The sequence below is a fragment of the Myxocyprinus asiaticus genome, chromosome 24 (genome assembly GCF_019703515.2).
Source record: "Myxocyprinus asiaticus isolate MX2 ecotype Aquarium Trade chromosome 24, UBuf_Myxa_2, whole genome shotgun sequence".
In the NCBI taxonomy this organism is placed as follows: Eukaryota; Metazoa; Chordata; class Actinopteri; order Cypriniformes; family Catostomidae; genus Myxocyprinus; species Myxocyprinus asiaticus.
Window position 1 is genome coordinate 47,272,234 of NC_059367.1, and position 16,713 is coordinate 47,288,946.

Here is a 16,713-nt window from a genome sequence, read left to right on the forward strand (position 1 = left end):
ACATGGGACTACAGGGTAGGCTGTCTCATTGATTCCTATGACAAGCAGGGAGATCTATTGAAAATAATGAAAAATATTGTTTTTCAGCCTAGGATTTAGTCCCCTGAGTATGTCAGTAAGGGGCACTCAACGTGTCAGTGCGTGAAATTCGGGGCCTCTGGGCCCTCTGGGCACGCTGCCAGGGTGCATCCCAAGAGCAATTTATTCCATTCATTTCTATAGGTGTTTTGTGGACACCCCTCAGAAATCTCCAAATGACTCCAATTTGAAATCTAGAGCTTCTCAGGGGACCTTTAGACAGTGTGCAAAGTTTGAAGTCTGAATGTGTTCGTTAAGTGCTTAATAGGCTGACTTGTGAATGAAAAGTTACAATTATTTTTCCTTAATATTTTTCTTGATATTTTATAAAGTACTTCCCAATATCTGAGGGACACTAATTTTTAAATACGTTGTTTATGAGAGCACAAAGATGAAGTACTCGAAGCACCTAGGTCTTAGCATAAAATGTACGGTTATTTTCACCAGGTCACACAGGAAGTGCCCATGTACAATTTAATTGAATGGTGGCAAATACATGGTTCATGAACAGCCATTTTTTAGCTAATTATACATCTAAAGAGTTGTAAGTTGCATAAGTGGTTTCCATTGAGTATGTTGAGTGCTATACAGGGTGTTTTATTGATAATGTTTCATATACATGCTACTAAAGTCATATAGAGGCCAGTACCAATCGACTTGGTGCTGAGTCTGCAAGACGTAAATGGCAATTCTTACAAGGGCCAATCAGGTTGAGGAACTTGCCGACCTCGGAGAGACGCCATTGGAAAGAGCGCCCTCGAAAATGGGGGGAAGACTCGGTTTCGTGCCACTGCCACATTCCCGGCAAAAGTTATGGCAATCCAACATGAGCGTGGTGGTTTTTATCCCTATATCCCTAAGGCCTGACCCCCAAGCCTGCCATGGGCACCCCAAAAATCTCCCCACACATCTATACCAGTCGACTCCAAATGCCTCGAAACACACTCCTAACATGGTCCCCCTGGGGGCACCCTGGAAACCCACCCTCGCTGGACTTAGAATCCGGCTGTCAATTCTCGCTATGGCCCGCATCATATATGATGCGGGCCATAGCGAAGCCCGTACAATTTATTTGAATGGTGGCAAATACATGGTTCGTGGACAGACATTTTTTAGCTAATTATACATAATATAGAGTTGTAAGTTGCATAAGTGGGTTCCATTGAGTATGTTGAGTGTTATACAGGGTGTATTATTGATAATGTTTCATATACATGCTACTAAAGTCATATAGAGGCCAGTACCAATCGACTTGGTGCCGAGTCTCTAAGACATAAATGGCACGTCTTACGAGGGTAAATCAAGTTGAGGCACTTGCCGACCTCAAAGAGACGCCATTGGAAAGAGAGCCATTGAAAATGGGGGGGAGGACTCGGTTTCGGTTCTCTGCCATCTTCCTTGCAAATGTTATGGCAATCCCACATGAGCGTGGTGGTTTTTATCCCTATATCCCTAAGGCCTGACCCCAAGCCTGCCATGGGCCCCCAAAAATGCTCCAAGACTCCGAACGCCCCGAAACGCGCTCCTAGCATGTTCCCCTGGGGCGCCACCAGGAAACCCACCCTCGCTGGACTTAGAATCTGGCTGTCAATTCTCGCTACGGCCCGCATCATATATGGTGCGGGCCATAGCGAAGCCCCGTACAATTTATTTGAATGATGGCAAATACATGGTCCGTGGACAGTTATTTTTTAGCGAAATATACAATATTTTGAGATGTAAGATGCATAAATTGGTTCCATTGACTATTTTCAGTGATATTCTTGATGATTTATTGATAATTTTGCATGCAAATAGCAAGAAAAACCATATAAATGATCGTCCACGAACCATGTATATTCCACCATTCAAATAAATTGCACTTGGACACTTTTGTGCCGTCTTCTAGGAAGTGCCCACGTAACATTTATTTGAATGGTGGCAAATACATGGTTCATGGACAGTCATTTTTTAGCGAATTATACAATATTTTGAGATGTAAGTTGCATAAATGGGTTCCATTGATGATTTTGAGTGATATTCTTGATGATTTATTGATAATTTTGCATTAAAATAGCAAGAAAAGCCATATAAATGACGGTCCACGAACCATGTATTTTACACCATTCAAATAAATTGCACGTGGCCACTTTTGTCTTTTTGCTGTCTTGTAGGAAGTGCCCACATACCATTTATTTGAATGTTGTAAATACATGGTTCGTGGACAGCCATTCTTTAGCTAATTATACATTTTAAAGAGTTGTAAGTTGCATAAGCGGGTTCCATTGAGTATGTTGAGTGCTATACAGTGTGTTTTATTGATAATATTTCATATACATGCTACTAAAGATATATAAATAAAGAGTGTGGCAATTTTTCCTCAAAAAATGTCTAAGGCCAAAAGAAAGGTCCCATCTGCAGCTTATTTAATGGACACCAAATACATGGTTCATGAACAATCATTTTAATGCAAACAATACAGTATTATGAGTTGTAAGTGGCATAAATGGGTTCCATTGATTATTTTGAGTGATATACTTGATGTTTTATTGATAACATATCATGAAAATAGCAAGAAAAGCTTTCAAAATGACGGCCACGAACCATGTATTTTCCACCATTCAAATAAATTGCATGTGGGCACTTCTTGTTTTTTTGCAAAGTCATGCAGGAAATGCCCATGTACAATTTATTTGAATGGTGAAAAATAATTGGTTTGTGGACAATAACTTTTTAGCTAAATATACATTATTATGAGTTATAAATTGCATAGATATATTACATTTACTATGATGAGTCTTCAACAGGTGGTTTCATGAATAGTATCACTTACAAATATTAATAAATGTCCTAAAACATGATTGTCCACAGACAACATATTTGTCATCGATAAAATAGATTGTATCTGGGATGATCCCATGTTCAATTTGTGACAAGGTCCAATCTTCCTGAAATTCACACTATGGACAGAGAAGTTTGAGATGAGCACAGCAGTACCAGTTTCAACTTGCTATCTCATTCTAGAGCTGAGACATAGTGATCCCACGTACAATTTATCCCACTCAAAATTTTGGGTGGTTCGTGGATAGTCGAATTTTGAGGTTTTGAAGGGTGCATCTTTTTCAGGGGGGTTCAAACACTCACCTAAATCTGATATTTAGTGAATGAATCTATTTCACATATTAAAAACAGAAGTCCACCAAGTGACTATTTCAGGCAATGCAAATAAATTGTACATGGGCACTTCTGTCTTTTTGCTTCTTCTTGTAGGAAGTGCCCACGTACAATTTATTTGAATGGTGAAAAATAAATGGTTTGTGGACAATCATTGTTTAGCTAAATATACATTATTATGAGTTATATATTGCATAGATATATTACATTTACTATGATGAGTCCTCAAGATGTGGTTTCATGAATAGTATCACTTACAAATATTAATAAATGTCCTAAAACATGATTGTCCACAGACAACATATTTGTTGTCGATAAAATAGATTGTATCTGGGATGATCCCATGTTCAATTTGTGACAAGGTCCAATCTTCCTGAAATTCACACCATAGACAGAGAAGTTTTAGATGAGCACAGCAGTAACAGTTTCAACTTGCTAGCTCATTGTAGAGCTGAGACATAGTGATCCCACGTACAATTTATCCCACTCAAAAATTTTGGTGGTTCGTGGACAGTCAAATTTTGAGGTTTTGAAGGGTGCATGTTGTTCAGGGGGTGTCATACAGTCACCTAAATATGATATTTAGTGAATGAATCTATCCCACACATTAAAAACAGATGTCCACCAAGTGACTATTTCAGGCAATGCAAATAAATTGCCCGTGGGCCGTCCACTTACAATCTATCTAATGGGCTAAAATAGGTGTTTGGTGGACATCATTTTTATAACTCCAGGATAAAACATATTTAGATGACTCTTTGCTGCCCCCTGAACAACATACACCCTTCAAAACCTCAAAATTCGTCTGTCCACGAACCACCTAAAATTTTGAATGGGATAAATTGTACGTGGGATTTGCATATCTCAGCTCTGAATTTGGCTAGGAAGTTGAAACTGGTACTTCGGTGCTCATCTCAGTCTCCTCTATCTATGGTATGAATTTCGAGGGGATCAGAGAATGTCAAAAAGTTCGTCCCAAAAAATCGGTACCCCTTTTGGTTTTTTCGGACGAAATTTTTGACTTTCTCCAATCTTCTTTAAATGCATACCATAGATAGAGAAGACTGAGATGAGCATAGGAGTGCAGGTCTGAAGTGTCTAAGTCATCCCAGTCTGGAGTTATGGAGATCCCACGTACAATTTATCCCATTCAAAAATGTAGTTTGTTCGTGGACAGTCGAATTTTGAGGTTTTGAAGGGTGTATGTTGTTCAGGGGGTTCAAACACTCACCTAAATATGATATTTAGTGAATGAATCTATCCCACATATTAAAAATAGAAGTCCACCATGTGACTATTTCAGGCAATGCAAATAAATTGCACATGGGCACTTCTGTCTTTTTGCTTATTCTTGTAGGAAGTGCCCATGTACAATTTATTTGAATGGTGGCAAATACATGGTTCGTGGACAGCCATTTTTTAGCTAATTATACATTTTAAAGAGTTGTATGTTGCATAAGTGGGTTTCATTGAGTATGTTGAGTGCTATACAGGGTGTTTTATTGATAATGTTTCATATACTTGCTACTAAAGTCATATAAATAAAAAGTGTGGCAATTTTTCCACAAAAAATATCTAAGCCAAGTCTCTAAGACGTAAACGGCACTTCTTACTAGGGCCAATCAGGTTGAGGCACTTGCCGGCCTCGGAGAGACGCCATTGGAAAGAGCGCCCTCGAAAATGTAGGACTTGGTTTCGTGCCTCTGCCACCTTCCCGGCAAAGGTTATGGCAATCCCACATGAGCGTGCTGGTTTTTATCCCTATATCCTTAAGGACTGATCCCAAGCCTGCCATGGGCCCCCAAAAAAGCTTCCCAAATGTCTATACCAGTCGACTCTAAACGCCCCGAAACACTCTCCTGGCACTGTCCCCCGGGGCGCCCCCTGGAAACCCACCCTCACAGGACTTACAATCTGGCTGTCAATTCTCACTATGGCCTGCATCATATATGGTGCGGGCCATAGCGAAGCCCCGTGCAATTTATTTGAATGGTGGCAAATACATGGTTCGTGGACAGCCATTTTTTAGCTAATTATACATTTTAAAGTTGTAAGTTGCATAAGTGGGTTCCATTGAGTATGTTGAGTGCTATACAGGGTGCTGTATTGGTAATATTTCATAGACATGCTATTAAAGTCATATAAATAATGAGTGTGGCAATTTTTCCTCAAAAAATGTCTAAGCCCAAAAGAAAGGTCCCGTCTGCAGCTTATTTAATGGACACCAAATACATGGTTCATGGGCAATCATTTTAATGCAAAAAATACAGTATTATGAGTTGTAAGTGGTATAAATTGGTTTCATTGAGTATGTGGAGTGCTATTCAGGATGTTTGATGGATAATGTTGCATTCAAATAGCAAGAAAAGCCATACAAATGATTGTCCACGAACCATGTATTTGCCAACATTCAAATAAATTGCACGTGGGCACTTTTGTCTTTTTGCTGTCTTGAAGAAAGTGCCCACGTACAATTTATTTGAATGGTGGCAAATATATGGTTCGTGGACAGCCATTTCTTAGATAAATAAACATTTTAGAGAGTTGTTAGTTACATACATGCAATAAAAATGATATTAAAGTCACATAGATAGGTAGATAGATAGATAGATACATACATACATACATAGTTGACATATTGAGAATTGTACTGTTCAAAAGTGCTTAAAAATGTGTATGTTTTATAACAAAATCACAGACAGTTTCAATTTTTTGCATGAAATATTTGGACTTTCTCTGATTGTCTCAAAAGTCACACCATAGAGAGAGGAGAATGAGAAGAGCACACTGACACTGTCCCTTTGGAGCTCAAGTGCACCTGCTAGGATAAATCACCATACTTACCTGTTGTTTCAGCACCTCCAGGGGCCTGGGGCAAGTTGTCAATGCGGTGACACACACACCCTCCTCGGTTACAGTCACTCTCACGGTCAACATGGATCAAAAGTTCATCCAGACTGCACTGACTTAGTTATTTTACACAAAATGCTCTTTATTCCAGGCACTTTGTGCTATTTTTTCATGCCCAGAGGTGTCACACAGCTCGTATAAGGTCATATACACTGTCTCCCCTTTGAAATCAATTGAACCTGACCCTTTCCCCATGGACATCAATTAAATCAGAAATAAAAAATTCAACATCACTTTTTGGACATCCAGGCAGTACATAGAGCTGCTTTATGCCCACCAAGGTGCACCCTCTCGGCCTCGGCCGGTTCGGCGGAGGGTCTGGTTCTGACACCCCCTCCCATTAATACTTATTCATTTTTCCAACAAAATATTTTTTCAACATCACTTTTTTGACATCCAGGCAGTACATAGAGCTGCTTTATGCCCACCAAGGTGCACCCTCTCTGCCTCGGCCGGTTCGGCGGAGGGTCTGGTTCTGACACCCTCTCCCATTAATACTTAGTCATTTTTCCAACAAATTTTTTTTTCAACATCACTTTTTTGACATCCAGGTGGTACATGAAGGCAATTCATGCCCACAAAGGGGCAGCCGGTTTGGCGATGGGTATGGTTCTCACACCCTCTCCCAAAATTACTTAGTCATTTTTTCAACAAAATATTTTTCAACATCACTTTTTTGACATCCAGGGTGCTCGGCAACATTTTCAAGCCGGGGACCCTCACTGTTCCCGGCTTGGGCATACGGCCAGAGGACCCAGTTACAATTTATCCCATTAAAAATTTTAGGTGGTTCGTGGACAGTCGAATTTTGAGGTTTTGAAGGGTGTATATTGTTCAGGGGGTGTCCTACAGTCAACTAAATGTGATATTCAGTGAATTAATCTATCCCAAATATTAAAAACAGATGTCCACCAAGTGACTATTTCAGGCAATGCAATTAAATTGCCCGTGGTCCATCCCACTTATAATCTATCTAATGGGCTAAAATAGGTATTTGGTGGACATCATTTTTATAACTCCAGGATAAAATGTATGAATCAAAATCAAAATTCAAAACGTCAGAAATTTACTGACCACGAACCACCTAAAATTTTGAATGCGATAAATTGTATGTGGGACTTGCACATCTCAGCTCTGGGTTTAGCTAGGAAGTTGAAACTGGTACTTCTGTGCTCATCTCAGAAAATGGACATTTAGTATATTGGTGGACTAGGGTTTTTACACCAATACAATAAATTGGAAATGGACATTTATTATGTTGGTGGACACAGGGGTAATAGACCAATGTAATAAATAGGAAATGGACCTTTAATATGTTGATGGACTTAGATTAAATACATTAATACAATAAAATGGAAATGGACATTTAGTATGTTGGTTGACTTAGAGTGAATACACCAATAAAATATATTGGAAATGGACCTTTAATATGTTGATGGACTTAGATTAAATACATTAATACAATAAATTGGAAATGGACATTTAATGTGTTGGTGGACACAGGGGTAATAGACCAATATAATAAATTGGAAATGGACCTTTAATATGTTGATGGACATAGATTAAATACATTAATACAATAAATTGGAAATGGACATTTAGTATGTTGGTTGACATAGAGTGAATACACCAATAAAATATATTGGAAATGGACCTTTAATATGTTGATGGACTTAGATTAAATACATTAATACAATAAATTGGAAATGGACATTTAGTATGTTGGTTGACAGAGTGAATACACCAATACAATATATTGGAAATGGACCTTTAGTATGTTGGTGGACTTAGATTAAATACATCAATACAATAAATTGGAAATGGACATTTATTATGTTGGTGGACTTAGATTAAATACATCAATACAATAAATTGGAAATGGACATTTATTATGTTGGTGGACTTAGATTAAATACATCAATACAATAAATTGGAAATGGACATTTAGTATGTTGGTTGACATAGAGTGAATACACCAATAAAATATATTGGAAATGGACCTTTAATATGTTGATGGACTTAGATTAAATACATTAATACAATAAATTGGAAATGGACCTTTAGTATGTTGGTGGACTTAGATTAAATACATCAATACAATATATTGGAAATGGACCTTTAGTATGTTGGTGGACTTAGATTAAATACATCAATATAATAAATTGGAAATGGACCTTTAGTATGTTGGTGGACTTAGATTAAATACATCAATACAATAAATTGGAAATGGACATTTATTATGTTGGTGGACTTAGATTAAATACATCAATACAATAAATTGGAAATGGACATTTATTATGTTGTTGGATTTAGGGTAATAGACCATTATAATAAATTGAAATTGGATATTTAGTATGTTGGTGGACACAATAGACCAATACAATAAATTGAAAATGGACCTTTAGTATGTTGGTGGACACAGGGGTAATAGACCAATATAATAAATTGGAAATAGACCTTTAGTATGTTGGTGGACACAATAGACCAATACAATAAATTGAAAATGGACATTTAGTATGTTAGTGGACAATAGGGTAAGAGAAAAATACAAGAAATTGGAAATGGACATTTATTATTTTGTTGGACTTAGGGTAATAGACCATTATAATAAATTGAAAATGGATATTTAGTATGTTTGGTGGACACAATAGACCAATACAATAAATTGGAAACGGACATTTAATATGTTGGTGTACACAGGGGTAGTAGACCAATACAATAAATTGGAAATGGACATTTAGTATGTTGGTGGAAGGGTAATAGACCATTATAATAAATTGAAAATGGACATTTAGTGTCTTGGTGGAAACAATAGACCAATACAATAAATTGGAAATTGATATTTAATATGTTGGTGAACACAGGGGTAATAGACCAATACAATAAATTGGAAATGGACATTTAGTATGTTGGTGGAAGGGTAATAGACCATTATAATAAATTGAAAATGGACATTTAGTATGTTGGTGGACACAATAGACCAATACAATAAATTTGAAATGAACATTTAATATGTTGGTGGACACAATAGACCAATACAATAAATTGAAAATGGAACTTTAGTATGTTGGTGGACACAGGGATAATAGACCATTATAATAAATTGAAAATTGACATTTAGTATGTTGGTGGACACAATAGACCAATACAATAAATTTGAAATGGACATTTAATACGTTGGTGGACACAGGGGTAGTAGCTCAATACACTAAATTGAAAATGGACATTTAGTATGTTGGTGGAAGGGTGATAGACCATTATAATAAATTGAAAATGGACATTTAGTATGTTGGTGGACACAATAGACCCATACAATACATTGGAAATGGACCTTTAGTATTTTGGTGGACACAGTGGTAATAGACAATTATAATAAATTGAAAATGGACATTTAGTATGTTGGTGGACACAATAGACCAATACAATACATTGGAAATGAACATTTAATATGTTGGTGGACACAATAGACCAATACAATACATTGAAAATGGACATTTAGTATGTTGGTGGACACAATAGAGCAATACAATAAATTGGAAATGGACATTTAATATGTTGGTAGACACAATAGACCAATACAATATATTGAAAATGGACCTTTAGTATGTTGATGGACTTAGAGTGAATACACCAATATAATATATTGGAAATGGACATTTATTATGTTGGTGAAATTTGAGTGAATACATCAATACAGTAAATTGAAAATGGACATTTATTATGTTGATGGACACAATAGACCAATACAGTATATTGAAAATGGACCTTTAGTGTGTTGCTGGACTTAGATTGAATACATCAATACAATAAATTTGAAATGGGCATTTAATATGTTGGTGGACGCAATAGACCGATACAATAAATTGGAAATATCCTTTAGTACGTTGATGGACTGAGAGTGAATACATCAATACAATAAATTTGAAATGGACATTTAGTATGTTGGTGGACACAGGGGTAATAGACCAATACAATAAATTGGAAATGTACATTTAGTATGTTGGTGGTGACAGTGTGTCAGAGTGTCACCTCCTCTCTTTAGGCTGTTTCGTAATTGTCATTGATTAGATCTACCACTGTCGCATCACAAGAGAATTAAATTGCTACTACACCCACTTGCAAGTCATACATATTTTAACGTGGCCAAAGGGGACAAATCATTTGTCCATGGACAGACCACTGCCTCCCAGACACACACAGAGGGTCCTCAGACAACAGTGAGAAAGTGGTTCAATTTAGTGTGTAAATGGACAAGTAGTTGTTTTGTGGTCAGCCCAGTCCCCTACTGGCCACACTCCAGGGGCCTGTGGTCCCCCAGGGACAAAGTCTTGTAGTATAGCGGGAAGGTGGACAAATAGTGCGTTCATGGTCAGCCCCACCCCCTCCGGGACACACCCCCGCAGTCCGTGCACCCCCAGGGACAAACTCCTGTAATATAGTGGGAATGTGGACAAATAGTGTGTTTGTGGTCATCCCCGCCCCCTCCCGGACATGCCCCAGCAGTCGGCCAATCAAAGGCTCGCTTCCGTGGGCTTTTCCCCAAAATAGCTTGTAAGGGGCCGTTTAGTGGCTACGTGGGTCATTGGGGCAGTCCTTGGCACCCCGAGGGGGAAGTGATGCAATAAAGTGGGCATTTGGCCCTATAGGGATTTCGTGGTCAGCCCCCACCTTCCCCCAAAAAAGAGCCCACCTGTGGTTTATTTGAATGGAGAGGGAGCCCACTGCAATAAGCCTGAGTTGTGACGTGGTGGAGCCACCCAGCGGTCGGCTGCAGGACTGCATGTAAATGATTTCAGTTTTTGAAAGCTCGAAGCACGGCCACCGTGGGGCGCAGCCCCTAGGGCACGTCTCTGGTCATCTTCGGGGAACCCACTGGTCGATGCGGAGCAGTGCTGCGCGTTGGCAAAAATCATCTAGGGGGCGTCCGCAGCGTCCACAAACCAGCGTCCACGGAGCTACCGAATAAGCGCTCAGAGGACCTCCCGTCCTTACTACTTCCCTACTGTAAGAGAGACAGGTGAATAGCCACCTTCTGGGTTATGAAGTGGCAATCAATAGCATGTGCCTCATACATGACAAGGAGAACAATATCTGTTAGTGGTGATTGTTAAAAACATAAACAGCAGCACATAAGCACTGTGCTTATTTTTAGAGATACTCTTTGGAAGCAGATACCTATTCTGAGACCTGTTACCTATTCTGAATTTGGTTCCAGAAATCTTGCGATTCTCTTAACCTAACCCTTCTATTCACTGTGTGATGACACATTTGAGGATTTGTCAAGTCAGTCCATTGAATTGTTCAACCAAAATGTCAGAACATTGGTGTAAGTAAAGAAATGCAAATGCATTAGCACGAGATTTTCTTCCACTTTGTTGGTTTCGCTGCTCCACCTGCTATAATGTGACTTCCCTTTGCTCAGGCTACGCCTGTTGTGGCAATTAAAAGCTCTCTCCGTCCCTGGGTGGGCTTGAATCACCAACCTTTCAGTTAACAGCCAAACGCACTAACCGATCGCGCCACAGAGACACACAATTTGCCAACTTCTGGATTATGATGCAACAATCAATGGCATGTGTCTCATATGTGACAGGTTTGAAAAGAGACTTGGAGTGACAGATTGGTTAGGGGGATTCTTAAACACATAAACAGCAGCACCTTAGCACTTTGCTTATTTTTAGAGATACTTCTATGGAAGCAGAATGCTGGAGACCTGTTACCTGTTCTGAATTTCTGAATAAGTTCCCAGAAATGTTGCCATTCTCTCTAGTTAGAGAGTGTTTTGCATGGCTGGGAGATGGAATTTGCACATACTTGTGACAATAGCTAATTTGGTATTTAGAGATACTTCTTTGGTGTTCCAGTTTGCTGGTTTCACTACTCCACCTGCAATAAGGTGATGTCCCAATGCTCAGGCTACGCATTTTGTAGCAATTAAAAGCTCTCATCCTCCATGGGTGGGCTTGAACAACCAGACTTTTGGTTAAGAGCCAAATGCACTACTTAATTGCACTAGAGGGACAGGTGAATAGCCATTATTTGGGTTAATAGGTGGCAATCAATAGCATGTGCCTCATACTTTACAAGGAGAGACATATCTGTTAGTGGGGATTGTTAAACACATAAACAGCAGCACATAGGCACTCTACTTATTTTTAGAGATAATTCTTTGGAATCAGATACCTATTCTGACACCAGATACCTATTCTGAGACCTGTTACCTATTCTGAATTTGGTTCCAGAAAGTTTGCCATTCTCTTACCCTAACCCTTCTGTACACTGTGTTATGACACATTTGAGGATTTGTCAAGTCAGTCCATTGAATTGTTCAACCAAAATGTCAGAACATTGGTGTAAGTAAAGAAATGCAAATGCATTAGCATGAGATTTTCTTCCACTTTGTTGGTTTCACTGCTCCACCTGCTATAATGTGACGTCCCTTTGTTCAGGCTACGCCTTTTGTGGCAATTAAAAGCTCTCTTCATCCATGGGTGGCCTTGAACCATCAGACTATTGGTTAGAGAGGGACAGGTGAATAGCCACCATTTGGGTTATGAGGTGGCAATCAATAGCATGTGCCTCATACTTTACAAGGAGAACAATATCTGTTAGTGGGGATTGTTAAACACATAAACAGCAGCACATAGGCACTCTACTTATTTTTAGAGATAATTCTTTGGAATCAGATACCTATTCTGACACCAGATACCTATTCTGAGACCTGTTACCTATTCTGAATTTGGTTCCAGAAAGTTTGCCATTCTCTTACCCTAACCCTTCTGTACACTGTGTTATGACACATTTGAGGATTTGTCAAGTCAGTCCATTGAATTGTTCAACCAAAATGTCAGAACATTGGTGTAAGTAAAGAAATGCAAATGCATTAGCATGAGATTTTCTTCCACTTTGTTGGTTTCACTGCTCCACCTGCTATAATGTGACGTCCCTTTGTTCAGGCTACGCCTTTTGTGGCAATTAAAAGCTCTCTTCATCCATGGGTGGCCTTGAACCATCAGACTATTGGTTAGAGAGGGACAGGTGAATAGCCACCATTTGGGTTATGAGGTGGCAATCAATAGCATGTGCCTCATAGATGACAAGGAGAACAATATCTGTTAGTGGGGATTGTTAAACACATAAACAGCAGCACATAAGCACTGTGCTTATTTTTAGAGATACTTCTTTGGATGCATATACCTATTCTGAGACCTGTTACCTGTTCTGAATTTGGTTCCAGAAATTTTGCCATTCTCTTACCCTAACCCTTCTGTACACTGTGTTATGACACATTTGAGGATTTGTCAAGTCAGTCCATTGAATTGTTCATCCAAAATGTCAGAACACTGGTGTAAGTAAAGAAATGCAAATGCATTAGCATGAGATTTTCTTCCACTTTGTTGGTTTCGCTGGTCCACCTGCTATAATGTGACTTCCCTCTGCGGCAATTAAAAGCTCTCTCCGTCCCTGGGTGGGCTTGAACCACCAACCTTTCGGTTAACAGCCGAACGCGCTAACCAATTGCGCCACAGAGACACACAATTTGCTGACTTCTGGATTATGATGCAACAATTAATGGCATGTGTCTCATATGTGACAGGTTTGAAAAGCGACTTGGAGTGACAGATTGTTTAGGGGGGATTCTTAAACACATAAACAGCAGCACCTTAGCACTTTGCTTATTTTTAGAGATACTACTTTGGAAGCAGATACCTATTCTGAGACCAGATACCTATTCTGAGACCTGTTACCTATTCTGAATTTGGTTCCAGAAATGTTGCCGTTCTCTTAACCTAACCCTTCTATTCACTGTGTGATGACACATTTGAGGATTTGTCAAGTCAGTCCATTGAATTGTTCAACCAAAATGTCAGAACATTGGTGTAAGTAAAGAAATGCAAATGCATTAGCACGAGATTTTCTTCCACTTTGTTGGTTTCGCTGCTCCACCTGCTATAATGTGACTTCCCTCTGCGGCAATTAAAAGCTCTCTCCGTCCCTGGGTGGGCTTGAACCACCAACCTTTCGGTTAACAGCCGAACGCGCTAACCAATTGCGCCACAGAGACACACAATTTGCTGCCTTCAGGATTATGATGCAACAATTAATGGCATGTGTCTCATATGTGACAGGTTTGAAAAGAGACTTGGAGTGACAGATTGGTTAGGGGGGATTCTTAAACACATAAACAGCAGCACCTTAGCACTTTGCTTATTTTTAGAGATACTACTTTGGAAGCAGATACCTATTCTGAGACCAGATACCTATTCTGAGACCTGTTACCTATTCTGAATTTGGTTCCAGAAATCTTGCGATTCTCTTAACCTAACCCTTCTATTCACTGTGTGATGACACATTTGAGGATTTGTCAAGTCAGTCCATTGAATTGTTCAACCAAAATGTCAGAACATTGGTGTAAGTAAAGAAATGCAAATGCATTAGCATGAGATTTTCTTCCACTTTGTTGGTTTCGCTGCTCCACCTGCTATAATGTGACTTCCCTTTGCTCAGGCTACGCCTGTTGTGGAAATTAAAAGCTCTCTTCGTCCCTGGGTGGGCTTGAATCACCAACCTTTCAGTTAACAGCCAAACGCACTAACCGATCGCGCCACAGAGACACACAATTTGCCAACTTCTGGATTATGATGCAACAATCAATGGCATGTGTCTCATATGTGACAGGTTTGAAAAGAGACTTGGAGTGACAGATTGGTTAGGGGGGATTCTTAAACACATAAACAGCAGCACCTTAGCACTTTGCTTATTTTTAGAGATACTTCTATGGAAGCAGAAAGCTGGAGACCTGGTACCTGTTCTGAATTTCTGAATAAGTTCCCAGAAATGTTGCCGTTCTCTCTAGTTAGAGAGTGGTTTGCATGGCTGGGAGATGGAATTTGCACATACTTGTGACAATAGCTAATTTGGTATTTAGAGATACTTTTTGGTGTTCCAGTTTGCTGGTTTCACTACTCCACCTGCAATAAGGTGATGTCCCAATGCTCAGGCTACGCATTTTGTAGCAATTAAAAGCTCTCATCCTCCATGGGTGGGCTTGAACAACCAGACTTTTGGTTAAGAGCCAAATGCACTACTTAATTGCACTAGAGGGACAGGTGAATAGCCATTATTTGGGTTAATAGGTGGCAATCAATAGCATGTGCCTCATACTTTACAAGGAGAGACATATCTGTTAGTGGGGATTGTTAAACACATAAACAGCAGCACATAGGCACTCTACTTATTTTTAGAGATAATTCTTTGGAATCAGATACCTATTCTGACACCAGATACCTATTCTGAGACCTGTTACCTATTCTGAATTTGGTTCCAGAAAGTTTGCCATTCTCTTACCCTAACCCTTCTGTACACTGTGTTATGACACATTTGAGGATTTGTCAAGTCAGTCCATTGAATTGTTCAACCAAAATGTCAGAACATTGGTGTAAGTAAAGAAATGCAAATGCATTAGCATGAGATTTTCTTCCACTTTGTTGGTTTCACTGCTCCACCTGCTATAATGTGACGTCCCTTTGTTCAGGCTACGCCTTTTGTGGCAATTAAAAGCTCTCTTCATCCATGGGTGGCCTTGAACCATCAGACTATTGGTTAGAGAGAGACAGGTGAATAGCCACCATTTGGGTTATGAGGTGGCAATCAATAGCATGTGCCTCATACATGACAAGGAGAACAATATCTGTTAGTGGGGATTGTTAAACACATAAACAGCAGCACATAAGCACTGTGCATATTTTTAGAGATACTTCTTTGGAAGCATATACCTATTCTGAGACCTGTTACCTATTCTGAATTTGGTTCCAGAAATGTTGCCGTTCTCTTACACTAACCCTTCTGTGCACTGTGTTATGACACATTTGAGGATTTGTCAAGTCAGTCCATTGAATTGTTCAACCAAAATGTCAGAACATTGGTTTAAATAAAGAAATGCAAATGCATTAGCATGAGATTTTCTTCCACTTTGTTGGATTCACTGCTCCACCTGCTATAATGTGACTTCCCTTTGCGGCAATTAAAAGCTCTCTCCGTCCCTGGGTGGGCTTGAACCACCAACCTTTTTGTTAACAGCCGAACGCACTAACCAATTGCGCCACAGAAACACACAATTTGCTGACTTCTGGATTATGATGCAACAATTAATGGCATGTGTCTCATATGTGACAGGTTTGAAAAGCGACTTGGAGTGATAGATTGGTTAGGGGGGATTCTTAAACCCATAAACAGCAGCACCTTAGCACTTTGCTTATTTTTAGAGATACTTCTTTGGAAGCAGATACCTATTCTGACACCAGATACCTATTCTGAGACCTGTTACCTATTCTGAATTTGGTTCCAGAAATGTTGCCGTTCTCTTAACCTAACCCTTCTATACACTGTGTGATGACACATTTGAGGATTTGTTAAGTCAGTCCATTGAACTGTTCAACTAAAATGTCAGAACATTGGTTTAAGTAAAGAAATGCATATGCATTAGCATGAGATTTTCTTGCACTTTGTTGGTTTCGCTGCTTCACCTGCTATAATGTGACATCCCTTTGCTCGGGCTATGCCTTTTGTGGC

The 16,713-nt window shown here is 39.3% G+C and overlaps 2 non-coding genes across 2 annotated transcripts; both read right to left on the reverse strand.

The window, feature by feature from the left end:
- Positions 1-13,600: 13,600 nt before the first annotated feature.
- On the reverse strand, positions 13,601-13,674 carry trnan-guu (transfer RNA asparagine (anticodon GUU)). Its single transcript has one exon. It is a non-coding gene; the product is annotated as a tRNA-Asn (tRNA).
- Positions 13,675-14,132: 458 nt separating this feature from the next.
- On the reverse strand, positions 14,133-14,206 carry trnan-guu (transfer RNA asparagine (anticodon GUU)). Its single transcript has one exon. It is a non-coding gene; the product is annotated as a tRNA-Asn (tRNA).
- Between the last annotated feature and the right edge of the window lie 2,507 nt (positions 14,207-16,713).